The following is a 15,047-nucleotide window of genomic DNA, read 5'->3' as shown; positions in this document are numbered from 1 at the left end:
ATCACTTATTCATTGTCTCATTTACTTTTGCATCGTGATGTCTGACGCAGGTCGATTTGCTTTTATCCACCCTGCAAGGGTTATTATTTGCGGTCCTTCCATGTCGGGTAAAACCTATCTCGTTCGTAACATTTTAAGAAATCTTACAGTATTCACTGTAGTCCCAGAGCAAATCTTTTACGTTAGCAAATATGATGCGACCTGGCAAAATGAATTCGCAAATGATGTTACATTCCAGAAAGAGCTACCAAAGACATGGGATGAGAGCGTGCCTACTTTGATTATAGTCGACGATCTCATGACTGAGAAGAATGTGATGCAAGAAATGGTTCATCTCTATACGAGAGCATCACATCATAAGAACGCATCCATTGTTTTTCTTTGTCAGTACTTATTTCACAACGACGTCAACTATAGAACATTATCTCACAATAGCACATATATAATATTATTTAATAATTTAAGGTCACGCACGCAGCTGGAACTTTTAGGACGCCAGATCTTCGGCAAAGCTCAATTACCATACTTTATCAGTGCATTTGAGCAGGCAACAGAGAAACCATTTGGTTATCTAGTGATTGACCTACACCCTCTGACGCAGTCTCAATTTCGTCTGCGAACAGGCATTACTGGAAACGTTCGACAGTTTGTTTTCTTGCCAAAATGAAAACTCTGCGTCATCATTTAACTTTTCTAAAAGTCCTTGCAACATGTACACCTAAAGAGCGCGATGAGATTTTAAAGGAGGCGCCACCTCATAGCATAGAAGCTCTTTCTGAAGTCTGTAAGAATATATTGAATGGTAATATTAAGCTACCGCCCAGATTGTTCAAAGAGCTGGAAAAGTATAAACACACCATTCGATACATTGCATATAAAACGCTGCACAAATCACCAAAAAGACTAAGATCCTTCCTCTATCGTCAGAGGGGTGGATTAGTGCCACTAATCCCCTTATTACTCACGGGATTAACCAGTGTGCTCGGTGGTGTCGCAGGTCGTGCTCTAGCAAAGACGGTAGGTGTCTAAAAAATGGCTACAAAGGTTGAGGTATTGACTCCTATCGAATCAATTCTGGAATCTAACGAAAGCGATGATATTAAAGTAAAACGAATGTTAACTGCTATGTACTACATTATAAAAAATCATCAGAAACCATCTAATGAAACAGAGCCAGCATCCACAGTACAGGAAGAAAAAAATGATGAGTCACTTCCAATGGGACGCTCATTTGATTACAATTCGCTTCCTTCTAATGTCAACATTAAAAAAGTAAGACGTGTAGTCTCAGTGCTACCTAGGAGCTTGACTTGGAATGATAAGGGAGAAATCATTCATAACAACCAAACAATCGCTGGTTCTAATATAAAAGAATTGGTGTTGCATCTGTCCGGACACAAGAAAGGGAAGCCTGCCTGGTACCGAAAAGTGGCAAAGTTCTTGCAGCCACACAAAATACGTCAGAAGAGGAAAGCAAGGAAACGTATACTCTGGGAAACGTATAAATCGCCCCAAAGAACAAAGTTGCTTTCATCATCATCATCAGATGAATATATCACAGAAGAAGAATGAATTATAGGGATCCAAACGCTGGTTTGGGGGGGGTTGCCCGATACTGCAGAGGTCGAAACATCTCTAAGAAACAGGCAATCGAAGAACTACAGCGAGATGATGTCTACACACTTTACAAAGAAGGAAGACGTAGATTTAAGAGAAGAAAGACCATCTCACTGCACATCGACGATCTTCATCAAGCAGACCTGATTTCATTCCTGCAGTACAAGAAACAAAATAAAGGATTTTCCTTCATACTCATTGTGATAGACTGCTTATCAAGACGACTCATGGCTACACCCATTAAGACCAAGCGTGGTGAAGATGTGAAGAAAGGATTGATCAAGCTCTATAGGAGTCATAAAGCCTATCCAAATCTCTTGCAGGTAGATAGAGGGCGAGAGTTCTATAACAAACATGTGAAAGCATGGTGTAAACGTCACTCAATACATATGTATAGCTCTTTTTCACCCCTGAAGGCTGCGGTCATTGAGAGGGCGATCAGGACTATTAAAGCTAGACTTTATCGTTATTTCGCCAGTAAAGGCCATCACAAGTACATTGCTGTTCTCCCAAAGATCATCGCTGACTACAATTCATCATATCACTCGACTATCAAGATGGCCCCGAACGACGTCGATAAAAATAACGAGATTGAACTATTCAATAGACTTCACAGTAAAAATGACAACAAACCAAACAAGATTACATTGAATATCGGTGATCAGGTGCGCGTACTCACAAGTAGATCAATTTTTGACAAGGGGTACATTGGGCACTGGTCCTTAGTTGTCTACACGATCACACGATACAAGAACTCGGATCCACCAGTGTTTTACATAGCTGGACCAGATGGGGTCGAAGACGATGCAACTTACTATGCCAATGAATTGCAACGTGTAGTGAAATCGCAAGACGACCCATACCCGATTGAACGCATAGTAAGTCGAAAGAAAATAAACGGTGTCACACATTATAAAGTGAAATGGCTAGGTTACGATGACTCATTTAATTCCTGGGTTCCAGCCCAAGATGTCGCGAAGTTCTGATTTTTACATGTATCTCCTATCCAATGATTGCATGGATATGCACCCGAACAACAGTCTCAATGACTTTACAATCACTCTGAGTGCACCACTACAAGTGAATGAAGAATATGAAGTTGGCCTGCATGAACTTTCCATCTCTAATGTATTCTACAACGTTCCACGGACTAACGATGCTACTATACATATTACTTCCAGAAGCATTATTGAGCTGCATAAGGAAGTTGTTGTGATAACGACTTTGGAACATGCGCTGCAAGATTTTTTAAAAGAATTCAACATCGCATTTGGTTATGTTGATGGAAGGTACACATTCCAACTACCTCAAATAATTCGTTCTATTAAGTTTTTGGATGAAGAACTGCAACAAGCCATGGGTGTGTCCACTATACAGGGTTTGAAAGTTGCAGGTGCTAAAGTTCCACGTCAGAACATGTACATGGGAGAGGAAGCTATCTCAAAGATGCTTTTAAAGGAAGAGGTGACTATCATTACACAATATGCTCCAATCATATTCATACCAGGTCGCCCTATCACTGTCACACTAAATCGCTTCTTTAAAAGATATGAAATCGATGGAAAGATACAATTTCAAAACAATACCTATACATTATTGGTCCCACGTCTCTTTGTTATCCCTGAACAACTCAAGAGACTCCTCAAATTAAACTCCAGTAAACTGTTAGAAAATACAACACAATACATTGGAGATCCATTTACATTCAGTTTTAGTGTTGTTCTAGAAAAAGTAATACTTGCAAGGGAAGAAGTCCAAATTCCACCAAATTATTACGAGACACCACGTTCGCTTCTACAAGCTATCAGAGGTGTGATAGGCAGCAATGCTATACTAACATACAATGAAGATACACAGCTGTTTACTTTCACTCCACTTGATGGAGTAACTATAGATCTTTCTGAATATTTGAGTAATATGTTGGGTTTCGCACCAATTCAGTCTATTGCAAACACCACCACCGGAACCACACCACTCAATCTTAAACCATTGTTTCATAATTTCGTGATTTATTGTGATATTATCGAATCATCTCATATAGGTGCAAAAAAGTTTCCCATTTTGAAACTCGTCCCATATTTACATAAAGATGATCCCCAGATTCATTACAGCTTCCATAACGTGCAATATTTGAAGCTGTTACAGAATGAAATCACGTCAATTTCGATTAAGTTGTATGATGAGACAGGTCGTCCACTTCATTTTAGAGGACCAGGTCGTACAGCTCTAGTTCTACACTTCAAAAATGTATCTTAAAGAAGTGCCGGAGATCCATTATGGATTGGGACTTGGTGATTTAGTACCGTATAAAGGACCTCTTTTTCAATCTGGGAATGGCTTCTTTAGTTCTTTGCGTAAGCTAGCATTGCCACTATTGCATCGTGCAAAGCCTTACATAGCCCGTACTGCGATGAGCGCAGCGAAAAATTTGGCGAAAAAGTTATCTGAAGGGCAAAACATCAAGCAAGCACTGAGAGCAAGCTCAAATGAATTAGGCACACAGATTTTGAAGGACATTGCAGGCAGCGGACATCGAAGGAAAAAGAGGAAGAGAAGAGACATTTTCGATTAATCCTCTGTAACCATGAAATAAAGAAGACACTTTTTTTTCATATGTTGATGTTTCTTCCTTATAAAGAAAAAAGGTTTTTCTATGGAAAAGGGTCGCACTCCGAAAATGGCGACCAAGAGGGGTTAGAAGTCGGGACAATGGGTCGCCCCCTTTCACCTGTAGAAAGTGTGGCGGACAATGCTTCGAAACGGCCATCGCATTCCGAAATACAGGTGGCCCCAGGTAGGGCTGGCTTGTGAGGGTGTTGTCAAAAGGTAAAAGGGGGATTGGAGGACAATGATTCCAATCGTGAACGGGATCGCATTCAGAAAAGTGGTCGGCGGGGGGTTAGAGGAGTGGAACGGCTGATGGTTAGCAAAAACGGACCATGCTCGCCAGCGGACAATGTCAAATTGTAGGGGGACTGGAGGACAATGATTCCAATTGTGAACAGGATTGCATTCTGAAAACAGCGGGTCAGTGGGGGGTTAAAAGTGTGCATCAGCATCCAAGCTGGTTAGAAGTTGAGCAATGGGGCGCCTTTCACTTGTAGAAAGTGTGGTGGACAATGCTTCGAAACGACCATCGCATTCCGAAATACAGGTGGCCCAGGTAGGGTTGGGTTGAGAGGGCGATGTCAAAAGGTAAAGGGGGATTGGAAGAGTCTTTTTGCTCGGGTAAGATGCTAACAAATAAAGCTATGAGGAAAGCATTGTACCTTTTCATTTGCAAAGATGTCACAGGTCAACGTTGTACACGCACAGTCCCAGCTGGCTTTGAAGGGGGAGTGTGAGTTATTCAACATACCTCCGACCCAAGTTTCAATAGAATCATGCGAGGCGCAAGTTTATTATCCTGTTTCTACAATCAGCGGGGGAGAATCGACGATCGAATGGAACATAACAAATCTCTCAGACTTGTATCTCGATTTATCATCTCTGTATTTTAATATAACTATGCAGATATTGAGGTCGGACGGGAGTGAACCAATTACCCGAAGAGCAGATGGTATCACTGAGGACATTGTATTCCCAGTCAACAACTTGGGTGCCGCTTTATTTAAATATGTAACCATTCACTTGAATCAACGTCTTGCAAGCAGCAACTGTTTGAACTCCTATCGATGTATGATTGATACCCTACTTCATACGAATACTCATCTGCAGAAGACTTTAGATGATTGTGCAATGTATACATATGATACAGGAGAGCATGCAGCAAATGATCCAGTCGCTCGGGATGCAAAGTTGCGCATAGCTAGGACAAGTGGGGGGAAACTATTTGAAATTGTCATGAAAGTTAACACAGACCTCACAAACCAAGGGAGGCTTTTGTTACCCGGTGTGGGGGTTCGAGTGACTGCTCTACATAATACGGATAGCTTTAGATTGCTAACTGGCACCAATGAAACTCATAAGCATCAATTGAAAATCCACAGCGCGGCACTTGTAGCACGCAAAGTCAAAGTTAGCAACTCAAGTTTTATTGCACACCAGAAAGCCCTTAGATCATCCCCGGCATGTTACATCATGCGTGGACTAGAAAGCAAAGTCCGCTCGCTTTCGCCGGGCCTTCATGATGCAATCTTTGAAAACTTATTCCCTGATAGAATTCCTGATCAACTTACTGTATGTCTAGTTCGCACCGAAGCTTATCAGGGTGATTACAAGTCGAGCCCCTTTTGTTTCGAACATTTTAATGTTAGTTCTGTAACACTATCAGTTGATGGACACAGGAAGCAACTATCCTATGACTGGGAAAATGATCTGGGTAGAGCAAGCTACTACGAATTCTTGTATCAACTGAATGAAAAACATGTTGAGTTGAGTTATGAAAAATATAAAAAAAATTCCTTTATCATGCATTGGAACTTGAGTGCTGACGAAAGTTTTGGTTCCTACTTTAATCCATTGCGGAAGGGCAATTGCAGGATTGAAATGAAGTTTGCTAAGCCATTACCTTGCGCAGTGTCGGTTATACTTATTAGTGAAGCACCCAAGATTTTATCAGTCGATGGTGATCTTGTTGTTCGAGTGGACTAAGCATGAATGTGTTTGATCTGGAATTATTGTTTTCTCTGAACCATGAAACTTTGAATCTGTATCGCGGGACCTTCGCAATTGATATGGTACCAAGTTTAACGACAGAAGGGTTTATAGTTATCAATACACACCCACACGACGGTCCAGGAGAACACTGGCTATTGTACATGAGAGACAGGAATGACAAGTACATCTATGTGGACAGCTTTGGTCTACCACCGATTGAAGAAGAGCTGCTAGATCTACCTGTTGATCAGTACTGCGAGAAATGCATTCAAAGCATTTACAGCTCACACTGTGGACTTTTTGTTTGTTTCTTTGCTTCCCGCCTTTGTAAGAATTACCAACTCAAGAGCATTGTTTCCTTATTTGACAATAACCTTGTACACAATGACCTCAAGATAATAAAAATGATTGAAGAGGAATACCTCATTTAAAGAAAAATGTCTCATTTTATTTCTTCAATGTACAGACCTCTTTCAGATAGTCCTCCAGACTCGACACCTTGCGACAACCATCTTTCTTGCGACGCACGATGTATTCCGAGTGTTGGATGTAAAAGTTTCGAATTATTGGTCGCTTGAGTCCAGCATTAAGTATGGTTGGAGAGATATTGTCACCCTGACGATATCGTCGCAACAAGTCACACTTGATGGCGACGAAGCGTTGGAGCCTCCGACTAATCTTTCCTCGTTTCGTCCGCATCGGAAACGGGAGAATTTGCATAATGAGACGAAAATCGGCCTCTGGCCCGTTGCAGTTCAGATAGGAGTTTAATTTCATCAAATCCTTGTACATCAGCCATTGTACCGTCAAAGCAAATCGTTCACTGGGCTTCATGGTTGATCCGAGCTTGGATGGCAACCGAGATAAGGTCGGATGTTATTGTCTAGCCAATGAGATGGATTCGATGACCACAATCCACCACAACGACAGCGTCGCAGATGCTCATCATATTGTATAAAGAAAGTTCTGGGTGGTGGCTTCAATGTCTTCACAAGAGGAAGATCCCCCGTCAGGAGACAATCAGAATCTTAACAAAGAATCACATTTTTAGAGAGGGAAAAACGGGAAAACTTTCTATACATACAATCGTCCTCGGAGACCGCGTAGCACTTCTGCGCTTCCATCGTCGACTGTGAGGGGGATGTTGAAAAGGAATCCGATGGAGAGGATGTGCATACTTTCCCTATTGGTTGCGTTTTTCCTTAGTTTGCAATTGGTTGTTTACTACAAAGACTTTTGCTACATGTGGATTTCTCTAGCCCACCATCTTGTTGCTAAAAGTTGTTTATACAAAGTAGGAGAGGATGTGATATGATAATGAGGATGCGTCAGCTTTAAAAAATGAAGATTTGGTTCCTAGAGCATCACTTGGAAGCAATATGGCCAACGATGGTGGTAAGTTTTGATGGTTTTTACCTTAAAGTTAGGTTTCTTATGAAGGTTGTCTTTCTCAGTTTTCTCCAGTTTTGAAGATGATGATGATAGTGGTGAGTTTTGGTGGTTTTTCTCATCAAGTTCATTTTCTTAAGAATATTATCTTTCTCAGTGTTCACGTCGAGCCCTGTGTTTTACTTCGAAGATGGTAAGGAAATGGTGAATATGAAAAGCGAGAAGTATCTAAAGTTCCATTCTTTTCAGCGCCTGAGTCGCCACCACCAAGCTGTATGTATTAGCGACATTTCATAGATTTCATGTTAATATATGAGTTTCATTTCAGATGAATCAGTTTGTGTGGTATCAAATGAAAGTACGTACCAGCATATGACTTTGATTACTTGATCTTAATAGCAAATATCTTTTTAGATGATCACAGGGTACCACCACCAGACAGTGAGTATAGTTATAGATCCTGTTTCCATGTCTGATCTTAATTGCAAATATCTTTTAGATGATCATCGGGTACCACCTCCTGACAGTGAGTATAGTTATAGATCTCGTTACCATGCTTGATATTAATAGTTGTTGTCTTTGTTTTCAGACTACCCGGCCCCCCCTATGCAGTGTATGTATTAGTGAACATTCTCTTTCAGGATATAGTGTTCCAGTGGCATATCGTTTTTATGTAGCCGATATTAATAGTTGTTGTCTTTGTTTTCAGACTACCCTGGCCCCCCTATGCAGTGTATGTATTAGTGAATGTTCTCTTTCAGGATATAGAGTTCCAGTGGCATATCGTTTTTATGTAGCCGATATTAATAGTTGTTGTCTTTGTTTTCAGACTACCCCGACCCCCCTATGCAGTGTATGTATTAGTGAATGTTCTCTTTCAGGATATAGAGTTCCAGTGGCATATCGTTTTTATGTAGCCGATATTAATAGTTGTTGTCTTTATTTTCAGACTACCCCGGCCCCCCTATGCATCGTATGTATAAGTGAATGTTCTCTTTCAGGATATAGTGTTCCGATGGCATATCGTTTTTTATGTAGTCGATATTCATAGTTGTATTTGTTTTCAGACTACCCTGGCCCCCCATTTTCAGATTACCCTGCCCCCCCTATGCAGTGTATGTATTAGTGAACATTCTCTTTCAGGATATAGTGTTCCAATGGCATATCATTTTATGTACATGATGATATTCATAGTTGTTGTCTTTGTTTTCAGACTACCCCGGCCCCCCTATGCATTGTATGTATAAGTGAATGTTCTCTTTCGAGATATAGTGTTCCGGTGGCATATCGTTTTTATGTAGCCGATATTCATAGTCGTTGCATTTGTTTTCAGATTACCCTGCCCCCCCTATGCATCGTACGTATATGTGAATGAAAGTGTGGATGTTGTTCTTTAATATTTAGGTTCTCTTTCAGATCATTGCTGCTACTGCTGCAGTGAGTCATCTGGTTGGGTAAGCAATGTGGCGAATGCTGATTATATGTTATCTTTCAGATCCTGACGCCATTAGGGACATTATTCGAGAAAGTTTATTTCAATCATTATTTGATTTGCTAACTATGGAATAAAAATATTTTCTGTTGTAGAAAATGTGTACTGTCTTGTATGTTTCTTCTGTTTCAGGTGTGAAGGTTTTTCCGCTGGGGTTTTCTCCTTCACGCAGATTGGCAACATAATTGGCAATCCCCAGCACCATTGGCTTTAATTGGCATTACTAAGCATCATTGACTTTAATTGGCATTAATAAAATATTTTTCACTTGTACAAATGTGTATGTCTATTGCTTGCATGTCTTCAGGATGAAAGTATGCTATGTTAAGTGCGGTAGGAAAACTCCCCGCTTGGGGATGTATTAAAAGATGTGGAAAGGGAATAAGATGTATTTTGCATGTTCACGCATGTTCAAACGCGAGAAGGAAACCCCTCTCTACGCGACGCGCGGCCGCGAAACGCGCGGGGCGGTCTTGGTGCGTGCTCCTCCTTGGCGCGAACGCTCTTGCTCCAAATACCTTCCTATCTAGAGCGGTGGGGAATGATGGTCACCATGCTCTTCGGTTCTGCGAATCTTTCCCCTTCTACTACTCTTGGACATCTAAATATGAATCACTAGCAGTGATAAAAAGTGAGGATTTAGTACACATGCACGGCACAATTGCTCTGCACCTCCGTTCTCATCAAACAAGTAGCTCAAGGTAAAAGTCGGAAGCACAATCGTGCCGTAAAGCTTGTGGCAAAATCGGAAGTAGTTGGCGCCTGCAATAACCTAACTACTGTAGTTAACTACTCGAAATAGTAGTTTAACTAGTAGTTGCCACTACATTTCTGCAAGTAGTTGATAACTACTTTTTAACTACAATCACGTAGTTTAACTAGTAGTTTAACTACATGTAGTTAACTACTGGCCATCACTGGTGATAACTAGTAGAGACATTGAGTAGCAACAGCAACGTTTATTCCAAGGTGGAACCGCGACTGGAATGCAGCGCGGACCAGCAAACAAGCACACAAAACAACCACTCAGCGCGAGCCAAAATCAACCTTAGCTTCGTCACCTGAAGCTCTATCACACCTATAATAATGGTAGGGGTGCCGTGATGTTACACGTAACGTTTGTCTGCATATAGTATGGCGGCATGTTGCACGTGCCTCACGGTATTACCGCGGACAATTTCGACCACCTGTATGGTGTTCTTTTGACGTGCAGAGCAATTTCCTGCCTCAGAGCAATTTACCGTGTTTATACATGGATATCCTTCACTAAAAATGCGTCAGGAATAACGGCTATAGCTTCACCATGACACAATGTCTGCCCAGTAACATAACTATATGTCCGTGTATGTATGCTTTCCGACGTTAGGGGGAAGCGACAGAAACCCGCTGGACCATGAATTTACAAAAATTATTTATTTGAACTGTCGTTGGGAGGCCTCGAAAAGGGCGAGTCATTTTGCCATGAGATGAAGCATAGGTAAGCGGTGAGGACGATAACCATACGGAAAGCTATCTCTGTCTCTCTTTTTATTTCGTGTTAGCGGCGGTGGCTGTGAGCGGCGTACAAATGTGGACAGATCGAGACAGAGGACAGGAGCAAGGAGTGGGGGACAGGGGTTTAGTATACGTCCTGGGCTGACTTCGAGGCGAACTGTGGAGACTTTCGTCTCGAAAGTCTTCGGAAAACCCAGAGGAAACCTCAGATAGCACATCAGGTGGTAGGATTCGAACCGACCACCTCCCAGTCTTCAGCACGACCTTGGCTACCACCAACGAGCGGGACGCCTTAACCCGCTCGGCCATACCGCTGGTACGAAGCGCTCTAGGGCATTCTACCAAAAACTTGCTGGAACATGCTCTGGTGTGTCGCACGTTACGTGGAACCAGTAGTCAGAACCAAGCAGAAGGTAGCTACTGTACGACACTTAAGGCACACAACGTGCATTTTTGCAGCGGCAATATCACATTCCATGATATAAAACTGTGACACGAATGCAATGAATTGTAACTCTCTAGCGACCAGCCGTGGCACCGGTCCCAGCTTGCATGAAATTTACTCTCGCACGCAATATTCGGGAAGAGAGTCTATTACTAATCGAAAACAAACAAAAAAAAGTTAGGTCCAGAGTTTTATATTTTTACGCTTCTAGGCATCCCGAGCGATGGTAGCTGGTTGTACGGATCCCGTTGTCCCCGATATTCGGCCGCGCTGTTTGAGCTGACAAGAAATCGCCACATAAGCACCGTGTGTCAGAGATTTCCGGCGCACGTGAAAAGAACCCCAGGTGGCCCAAATTATCCGCAGTCCTACCCTGCGGCACGTGCAACATGTCGCCACACTGCGCAGACAAACCTTACGTGTAATATCACGGTACCGTTATTATAAGGATTTCCATCACCCTTCCTGTTTACAGCGTCAGCTGTTAAGGGCAGACCCATCTGAGATCTCGTGGTCGTCCGTAGAAAACGCGCGTCACGTGACACCCGCAGCGTGTAATCCAAGCGTTCCCAACGGAAATTCCCAATACGCTGAACTGCCATTTCTCGCTGTAGGCAGATGAAACTTAGTACGCATATTTGAAATGCCACTAGCTCTGACCTCGTCGACCGCCATTGACGTGCTACGGTCAGGGTGTCGGAGCGAACCGAAAACCGGAACCGAAAACCGAAAAAACCTCTATTTTGGTGCGAACCGGAACGGAATCGAAACCGTATACGTTTTTTTCGCTCAGGAGGGAAACCGAAAAATATATTTAACGGTTTGCGGTCCAAAAAAAACTTCGCCGGTTTGTACTACGGATAGGCGAATGAAACAGACGTCGTGTGCTCTGAAGTCATGTCATGGGTACCATACGAGGGTTACGGTTACGGTGGAATGTATGTCGGTATACTATGACCCTTAGGCTGCCTTTGTAATGGTTTATCGTTCGCGCACGCACACAGGCTTAGAGGTACATGTGACACTCTAGCAATGTGCCGTACTGTTCGTTCTAATTTGATCCCCGCAAACTCTCCTCAACTAAACAGAGACCCAAGGGGGCTGCATACCGGCTTCTTTATCGGTAATGTCGCGCAACGCGTCTCTTGTTTGAGAGCAGCTAAGTTGAATACATTTACGTATACGCGAGGGCAAGCCCGTACGAAGTGGGAACTCTTTTGTGGACAGGACACGAAGAAAATAGAACGGAGCCGTCGAGCGCGTTTGTGAGTGAAGGTGTTCCTCGATTTGCGTTGTACTCGTGCGGTGGTGCTTGCTGGCTAGACAGTAGCAACAGACATTCAGATGGGACGCGATCGCTCCAACCCAGCAAGAAAGTACTTTACGTATGACATCACGACAAACAAGTCCGTGTGGAGCATGTGCTTCCAGAAGGAGAAAGCCTATTTGAACAGACAGTAACCTACAGAAACCAGGAGCTACCAATTTCACAGCTGTCTATTAATATTAAATATTATGTATGCGGAATAAACGGGTTTACATTTTGTAACATTGATTTTTTTTGTGGGGATAAATATTCCCAGCAGAAGCGGAACCGGTTAAAAACCGGTATGAACCGTTATCTTTTTGCTCCGGAGCAGAACCGGTACCGGATCGTTTATGATGTAACCGGAACGAAAACCGGAACGAAAAACGTTTCGGTTCGACACCCTGGCTACGGTTATTGTGAACGGCACGCCGCTTCGTGTAACATCCAGAAAAAATTGTTCGTCACGCGGTCCACAAACGTGTTCTTGATGCTGAATGATAGGAAATTTATTCTTCTATCGAATTATTCAATTCAATTCAATCAATTATATTCAAATTTGTCGTCAATATCTCAATTTGAGTGGGAAGTATTATTCGAAATCTGGACGCAGGAGACATTTTACAGCGTCAGTTACGAAGGCACACGAGTCGCGTTTACATGAACTCGACAGGAGCGGGTTGAGTTGAACAGTCGAGTTAACTCGCTCATGTAAACGCTGTCGGGTCGAGCCGACTTTGCGTCGTGTCGAGTTGAGTCAACCCGACAGCAAGGGGAGGGTTGACGCGCTCGACTCGACGGGCGAAGTGCATGTAAACGTGGTCGGGTCAAGTTGGCCGGACGCGAGGAACTGTGGGATCGGGTAGAGCCATCGCTGTATGCGAGCTCTACGCAGGCGGCGGCAGGCGGGACGAGAAAACAGGAACGGAAGACGCTCTCACTGTGCTGGCAGCTCGACTCGACGCGGGGCGTCGCTGTGACCGTCTCCCGTTGGAGCGAGCTCATATAAACAGCGTCGGGTCCAGTTCAGCTTGACTCTACTGCCAACTCGATCCGCTCTGTTGAGTTCAGGTAAACGCGGCTAGGACTGGATTCGCCGACAGACATCGTGTGATAACGGCAACAACTATTTTTAAAATGATGAATGGGGAGATTCATCGCCAGGGGCGATGCTCTACCCCATTACTGATGGTGATGTGGGGAATGAAATAATGAGCCCCTTCACGATAAGGTTCGAAGCCCTATGGTGTCAAAAAATGTCAAAAGAGCTTTGAGGGCACAGCGTTGGTGGACTGGATATGGCCATGGACGAATCAATTTTGAGAAAGAGAGGTGGCGAGAGTCCAGCTGGTTAAGAGACCCGGAGAGTGCGGTTCGGGAAGGTTGGTAGTGTGGGCAACGAAGAAGATTGTGCTCTAGATCTCCTAGAGAGCACCGCAGTGACAGCATCTGGGAGAGTCAACTTGTCTCAAGCGGTAACGCCACTGAGCTGTAAAAGCCACATCGAGTGGCATTCGATGAATTAATGCACCATGTGGATGAGAGATGTTTCGTGGCATGCGGAAAGCGAGCGTTGGATCGACTCTGCTCGGCGTTAAACATTGATTCACACACACAGCTGACGCTGAAAATCGTGTTAAAACTGCGTAACAGTCACTTCAGTTTTCTTTCTATGTGAAACCTTCAAACTTAATGTTCAAACATGGTATTGAAACTTAATGTTGAAGGCGTATGATTTCGAATGTATAAGTGGTAAAGTTGCAAAGAAGTCTTTACGAAAAAGATGAAGACATTGACTACGTCGACACGCGCACAGTACTGACTTTCAGCTAATCACTTTATTGACAATAGCACCATCGTTTTACATCTCCACGCCTCGTTGCCGCAAAGTCAGCAACGCCATATATGCATTTGTTGAAAGTCAGTGTGCATTCGCGTATGCATGGTTTCATGGCTGTTTATGGTCGCTGCTTCGGGACAGTATGTGCTATCGCTCGTAGTTGACGTGAAAATCAGCAATTTGTTACGGTATGCTTCCCTACGTAAGAGAGCTCAAAAAAGTAGAGAAGGATAAATAAAGTGTTGAAGGCCGCTGTGACACTTCGACAAGAAGTTATGTCCGATAAATATAAAAGATTGTTAGTTGTATGGGTGAACCGTGCCTTCCGAGTTTTACAACACACGGGGTAAATAGACGCTTAGAAAATCGGCAAACTTTGCTATCAGCATTCCGAAAAAAATCCCTTTCAAACAGTGTTGCGGGCGCCTCCGCCAGCGAGTGGGAAAAGTCGCGTGCTTATGAGAACAAATGGGAATCGCCGTAGGTTTCACTCCTGTGTTGCGAGAACATGAAGGGGGCGAGTGTTCATTTCGGCAACTGTGATAGGTATAAAAAGAATTCCTTTCCCGTCAATAGTTTAGCGCACAGTACACAATGCGGCCATGCTATAATCGACCGCATATTCTGAAGTGCTACAGCTCGTTTAAATGTTTTAATTCTCAAAAGACGAACCGCGCATGTTGACCCGAGTGGACACGGTAACTCGCGTCTTACTTTGTCTTTCTTCGCTAAATAATGTAGACATGGTGTAACAAGAAGTCAAGTGAATTGGTCATGTGTGCATCGATAGATGTACGAATACATGTATTTTGCGCTTTGATCACTATATTATCGCGGCAAGATCTCGCTATGCTATGTCGAACTT

General features: G+C 43.1%; 1 protein-coding gene and 2 long non-coding RNA genes across 3 annotated transcripts in view; all 3 read left to right on the top strand.

Moving 5' to 3' along the window:
• Positions 1 to 15,047, top strand: part of LOC135385466 (kin of IRRE-like protein 3) — a 403,730-nt gene that overhangs the window by 53,436 nt on the left and 335,247 nt on the right. The gene's annotated exons all lie outside the window — the stretch shown is intronic.
• On the top strand, positions 3,944 to 7,782 carry LOC135385465 (uncharacterized). Its single transcript, XR_010420424.1, has 3 exons — positions 3,944 to 7,611; positions 7,671 to 7,703; positions 7,763 to 7,782. It is a non-coding gene; the product is annotated as an uncharacterized LOC135385465 (long non-coding RNA).
• LOC135383549 (uncharacterized) lies at positions 7,854 to 8,135 on the top strand. Its single transcript, XR_010419936.1, has 4 exons — positions 7,854 to 7,878; positions 7,934 to 7,963; positions 8,020 to 8,046; positions 8,105 to 8,135. It is a non-coding gene; the product is annotated as an uncharacterized LOC135383549 (long non-coding RNA).

The sequence above is a fragment of the Ornithodoros turicata genome, chromosome 2, assembly GCF_037126465.1.
Source record: "Ornithodoros turicata isolate Travis chromosome 2, ASM3712646v1, whole genome shotgun sequence".
NCBI lineage: Eukaryota > Metazoa > Arthropoda > Arachnida > Ixodida > Argasidae > Ornithodoros > Ornithodoros turicata.
This window is presented reverse-complemented; position numbering and strand designations above follow the sequence as displayed.